This window comes from Mesoplodon mirus, assembly GCF_964341445.2.
Source record: "Mesoplodon mirus genome assembly, chromosome: 7".
Taxonomy (NCBI): Eukaryota; Metazoa; Chordata; class Mammalia; order Artiodactyla; family Ziphiidae; genus Mesoplodon; species Mesoplodon mirus.
Genome location: NC_138983.1, coordinates 63,411,661 through 63,418,080, shown reverse-complemented (window position 1 = coordinate 63,418,080; position 6,420 = coordinate 63,411,661). Strand labels below are relative to the sequence as shown.

At 42.2% G+C, this 6,420-nt stretch overlaps 1 protein-coding gene across 4 annotated transcripts in view; it reads left to right on the top strand.

Annotated features, from left to right (window-relative positions):
* The first annotated feature begins 654 nt into the window (after nucleotides 1-654).
* RNF141 (ring finger protein 141) overlaps nucleotides 655-6,420 on the top strand; it is a 55,275-nt gene continuing 49,509 nt past the window's right edge. For 2 of the 4 annotated variants that reach the window (XR_014294557.1, XR_014294558.1), the window contains exon 1: nucleotides 656-1,117. The gene's annotated coding sequence lies outside the window, so the exon portion shown is untranslated. Of the gene's footprint in view, nucleotides 1,118-6,420 lie in introns of all 4 variants that reach the window. The other 2 variants (XM_082626815.1, XM_082626816.1) reach the window with 2 other exon arrangements.

Below are 6,420 nucleotides of genomic sequence, written 5' to 3'. Positions count from 1 at the left end.
GCTCCGGACGCGCAGGCTCAGCGTCCATGGCTCACGGGCCTAGCCGCTCCGCGGCATGTGGGATCTTCCCGGACCGGGGCACGAACCCGTGTCCCCTGCATCGGCAGGCGGACTCTCAACCACTGCACCACCAGGAAAGCCCCTATATATTCTCTTTTATGCTTCTTAATCTAGCTAGGTGAGCATAATGGGCCCCTTTCATGATAAAGAAACGAAATGATCTTTGTGTAGCTATAACCAGTGGGAGGTTGGAGGCCTAATAAGTAGTGGCTTGGAATCCAAGCCTTGACCAAACCGGGGCTCGCAGTGCCTTTGCCACTCGCTGGGCTCTCGCTCAGGGGATGGGGCCAGGAGAGCCGGCACCCGCCAGGCCGCACCCACTGAGGCCCCACGGAGCCTTAGCCTCGAGGAGCCTGTCAGGCGAGGCCTCTTCCGCCGCCCCTAGGGCACGGCCCCCTCCTTGGCCTCCGCCGCCACACTTCCCTATCGGATGGCCTTCGGGACCGGGGCCTCGCAGGTCCTCAGGAGAAGCTGAGCCAGCTAGCAGAAATTCTGGGGAGGAAGGTTGGGCACCGTCTCTAAGCAACGCGCTGGGGCGGGGGGGGGGAGGTGCACGCCTTGTACGTCACCGATGTGCGACCGGGTAGCGGCCGGAGCCGCCGCCACCGCCTGCGGGTCTGAGAGGCTGGCTGAGGCGGCGCCGCTGCTGCCGGAAGCGCGATGCCTTGAACCTGGGGTGAGCTCCGTAGCGCTGGTCTGTCGCCGCTTCCCCTGCGCTGCTCCACAGCCCTTGGACAGGGAGGAGAAACGCCGGCCAGGCCTCGAATGCCGCGCCGGGCTTCCGTGGGGAGACAAGCCCCGACCCGCCGCCGCCGTCTCTAGGCCTCGGCTTAGGGTGTGGAGCTGGCTTGGGAGGCCCTTCCGTGGTCGCACTGTCTCTAAGCCAGTGGTTTCCAGTGACAGAGCGTGGAAGTGGCTTGTCCCGTTTTGGGGGGGAGTGGTTCTGGGGGATCAGGAGACAGCTTTTCCTCCTCGAGCGCGGATCCGCTTTTGAATGTTGCCGCCGGCGCAGTCAGTCGGCCCTCGGACGTAGCTGTTGGTGCAGGTGCGAGTGCAGGTGCGCTTGAGGCGGGGTGGTGGGTGTGTTGAGTTAACGCGCGAGTGAGGCTAGAAACCTGTGCGCGCCCCCCACCCTGGACACCCCAGTTAGAAACCCTTGCCTGGGTGATGGCTCAGAAATGGCCAAGTCCGTCTACTTAACCCGTCCTCCCGTTCTAAATTAGCTTAGGCTGCTCCCCTTGCCAAAGACCTGGCCTTGTCGAACCAGCCACCGTGAGACCCGGCAGAGACCAGAAGTTTTCTGGCTACTAATTGTAGTATTCATTCTTGGAAAGGAAACTTTCTGTGTCGCTTTTGAAATGATTTCTTTGTTATTTTTATCGTGTTACAGAATGTGAGTTTACTATTATTGTTCAAATTTATCCCCAGCCCCTTTAAAATTGCAGTGTACGTCCGTGTTCTGACCCTGTCCTATTTCACCGTGCCAGGTGATGCAGTTCTCATCTCTGGCGTATTTCTAAAGCGGCCGTGACACTTCCTATGGCTTCTTAGATCTTATGCATGAAGTGATTCTTTTCCACCTCCCCTCCTCCCTGCGCGCCCATTCTTCCTGCTGTAAAATGAGCTCCAAACGTTCTGAATTTCATCTGAAACATGAGGTGCCCCGGACTAACGATCCTAAATTAGTCGCCTCTATATTGGAAAGCCTTCTGAGAAGTGATGCTTTCTGAATTCAGAACTCAAAAATAGTATGAATATTTCTCCTTTCCTCTGATGCTGCCTGGCTGCAGTTTCTAAATATTTCCCTCCAGGATATGGTTGTGTGTTTCCAAAATGTGTTCTTTGTCATTTGATAAAAGTGAGTTTTATATTTGGTGTGTGTTGTCTGATCCTTCTAAGTTCGCATTTAAGCACTTGACACACTTCCTTTCCCTTTCTCTTCCCCAAAAAGCAGAGAATGTCCAGAGAGAATTCTTACAAGTCTAGTTAGTGCATTTTTCCACATATTAAATGTATTTAGTAAACACCCTGGTGATATCAGAAACCCATGTTTTCAGTCTCCAAGTACTATCCTTTTGTAGTTTTTCTTTGCATAAAATTTTTGTCTGATTAGGGTCTTTGACCCCAGAACAGGCATTCTAGACTCTACAGTGGCTCTGACTAGTCTGATAGTTTCACCATGGTCTGTAATAACTGCTGTTATTTTCTTGTCTTGCAGGACAGCTGATAATCAGTTTACAGATCTAGAGTTTGAGTAAACAATGAGTAATAAAATAGGGACCTAGTTTTTAGTACTTAGTTTTTTTCACTGATGCTAAAACGGATTTAACAGTGAAAATAGTTGATGATTATTTCAACTATAAATATCTCTCCTGTAAGTAAAGAAGTTGATACAAAATTTCATGGAGGTCTCAGAGAGGTTTTCTAAATCCTACAGTATTTGTGAGCTAGTCATCTTGTACTTCCAGGCTTTTCATCTTTGCTTTAATCCTTTTATGAATGGATATGGTTTAAATTTTCATCAAGGTTTTTTTTTTTCCAGTTACCCATGATGTGCTTTACAAAGAATATTTGAACTACAGCAATTCATTTTGTTAGAAAAAGCACTGATCAAGTGTATGTTACCACCCACTAGGGAATGTGGCATTTTTAGAATCCTTGATATTCTTATGAGTTTCAAAATAACAATTATTCTTTATTTAGAAAATCCTTCAAATGTTTTTTTGAAAGCACATTGTTGTCCTGCTTGAAAGGACTAAATTATAGGGGCACAATAGTATGAGAGCTGCCAGTTCTTTGAGAAGTCTTGACCAGAGATTTATCTTTTGCTGAATTCTATGCCAGTGGTTTGCAAATTAAGTTCCTATTCAATACTGCTGTTTCATGATCTAGAGGGAAGTATTTTGCTTATACCAAATAATGAAAATTTCTCAATTTACATAAACATTAATGATACATTTTTACAATTTTATATTTTTTCTTCCATGTATTTTTTTAACTTCAGCTTCTCTGCAACTAGTAGATGACTGAACAAGTTAACAAAACCCAAAAGAATACCAAGTTAATAAAAAACCAGAAACTGTCAGCAATAGTTACTGTATCCATTCATAAACATTTATTGTGTGCTTATGTATCTGCCAGAAGAGAGAACACAGCTACTACCCTCAAGGAGCTCACAGAGGGGGATGGTCAAGTGACCTAACTGATGATATGTGCTGTGATAGAAGAATGTGTCTAGTCACCAAAGACAAACATTGAAAAACCTGTGGCGGGTGACTAGAGGGTGGCCTCAGCAGATTGTTTCATGAACGTGCATGCACCCTTGATTGTGGTTTTATTGCATCTAGATCACAGAGTCATATTTTTATGCCCATGATGGACATTGACATTTATCATTTTATGGTATTCAAAATGAACTGTAAATCCTGGGCCCTCTCCACTGAACCAGGTTGAGAACCAATTTTCCGTGTTCTTTCAGTAGTCTCTAGATAGTGTTCCCTTTTAATCTGAGGAGTTAATAATCAGGTTTCCCAAATACCTGATACCAAGTGGAATTATAAGATAACAAGTTAATATGCTACCTCAAATTATAAATTTTACTCAAAGTTAGGACTCCAGTTCAAAACAATGCAGAAACAAAAGGGACTATTTTCTTTTTTTCGGGTGTGGGGGGGTACTGTTTACTGAGGTATAATTGATGTCAATATGATATAAGTTTCAGGTGTACAACATAGTGATTTATAATTTTTAAAGGTTATACTCCATTTATAGTTATTATAAAATATTGGCTATATTCCCTTTTTTGTACAATATATCCTCGTAGCTTACCCATTTTATACACAATAGTTTGTATGTCTTAATCCCCTATCCCTATCTTGCCCCTCCCCTTTTCCCCCTCCCCACTGGTAACCACCAGTTTGTTCTGTTATATCTGTGAGTCTGTTTCTTTTTTGTTATATTCACTAGTTTATTTTTTTAGATTCCATATATTAGTGATGCATATGGTGTTTGTTTTTCTCTGTCTGACTTCAGTTTCAGGTGTACAGCAAAGTGAATCAGTTATACATATACATATATCCACTCTTTTTTAGATTCTTTTCCCATATAGGCCATTACAGTGTACTGAGTAGTGTTCCCTGTGCTATACAGTAGGCCAATATTAGTTAACTATTTTATATATAGTAGTGTGTATATGTCTTTTTCTTTTTTAAGAAGATGTTGGGGGTAGGAGTTTATTTATTTATTTATTTATTTTTGCTGTGTTGGGTCTTCGTTTCTGTGCGAGGGCTTTCTCTAGTTGTGGCAAGTGGGGGCCACTCTTCATTGCAGTGAGCGGGCCTCTCACTATCGTGGGCTCTCTTGTTGTGGAGCACAGGCTCCAGACGCGCAGGCTCAGTAGTTGTGGCTCGCAGGCCTAGTTGCTCCGCGGCATGTGGGATCCTCCCAGACCAGGGCTCGAACCCGTGTCCCCTGCATTAGCAGGCAGATTCTCAACCACTGCGCCACCAGGGAAGCCCATGTAGTGTGTATATGTCAATCCCAATCTCCCAATTTATCCCTCTCCCCCTTTCCCCTTGGTAACCGTAAGTTTGTTTCCTACATCTGTGACTCTATTTCTATTTTGTAAATAAGTTCATTTGTACCATTTTTTTAGATTTCACATATAAGTGATATCATATGATATTTGTCTTTCTCTGTATGACTTAAATCAGTCAGTATGACAGACTCTAGATCCATCCATGTTGCTGCAAATGGCATTATATTTCGTTCTTTTTTATGACTGAGTAATATTCCATTGTATATATGTACCACATATTCTTTATCCATTCATCCACTGATGGAGATTTAGGTTGCTTCCATGTCCTGGCTATTGTAAATAGCACTGCAGTGGATATTGGGGTGCATGTATGTTTTCAAATTATAGTTTTCTCTGCATATATGCCCAGGAGTGGGATTGTTGGATCATATGGTAGCTCTATTTTTAGTTTTTTAAGGAACCTTCATTTTGTTCTCCATAGTAGCTGTACCAATTTACATTCCCACCAAGAGTGTAGGAGGGTTCCCTTTTCTCCACACCCTCTCCTGCATTTATTGTTTGTAGATTTTTTGATGATAGCCATTCTGACTGGTGTGACGTGTAGGTTTGATTTCATTTCTCTAATAATTAGTGATGTTGAGCATCTTTTCTTGTGCTTGTTTGGCCATCTGTATGTCTTCTTTGGAGAAATGTCTGTTTAGGTCTGCACATTTTTTGATTGGGTTGTTTGTTTTTTGAAATAGAGCTACATGAACTGTTTGTATATTTTGGAGATTAATCCCTTGTCAGTTGCTTCCTTTGCAAATATTTTCTCCCATTCTGTGGGTTGTCTTTTCGCGTTTATGGTTTCCTTTGCTGTGCAAAACCTTTTAAGTTTAATTAGGTCCTGTTTGTTTATTTTTGTTTTTCTTTTCATTACTCTAGAAGGTGGATCAAAAAAGATCTTGCTGCGATTTACATCAAAGAGTGTTTTGCCTATGTTTTCCTCTACGAGTTTTATAGTGTCTGGCCTTACATTTAGGTCTTTAATCCATTTTCAGTTTATTTTTGTGCATGGTGTTAGAAAATGTTCTAATTTCATTCTTTTACATGTAGCTGTCCAGTTTTCCCAGCACCATTTATTGAAGAGACTGTCTTTTCTCCATTGTATATTCTTGCCTCCTTTGTCGTAGATTAATTGACCATAGGTGCATGGGTTTATCTCTGGGTTTTCTATCCTGTTCCATTGATCTATATTTCTGTTTTTGCACCAGTGCCATACTGTGTTGATTACTGTAGCTTTGTAGTTTAGTCTGAAGTCAGGGAGCCTGATTCCTCCAACTCCGTTTTTCTTTCTGAAGATTGTTTTTACTATTCGGGGTCTTTGTGTTTCCATACAAATTTAAAAAAATTTTTTGTTCTAGTTTTGTGAAAAATGCCATTGGTAATTTGATAGGAATTGCATTGACTCTATAGATTGCCTTTGGTAGTATAGTCATTTTGACAATATTGATTCTTCCAATCCAAGAACATGGTATATCTTTCCATCTGTGTGATCTTTGGTTCCTTTCATCAGCATCTTTTAGTTTTCAGAGTACAGGTCTTTTGCCTCCTTAGGTAGGTTTATTCCTACGTATTTTATTCTTTTTGCTGCAATGGTAAATGGAATTGTTCCCTTAATTTCTCTTTCTGATCTTTTGTTGTTAGTGTATAGGAATGCAAGAGATTTCTGTGTATTAATTTTGTATCCTGAAACTTTACCAAATTCATTGATGAGCTCTAGTAGTTTTCTAGTAGCATCTGTAGGATTTTCTATGTATAGTACCTTGTCATCTTCAAACAGT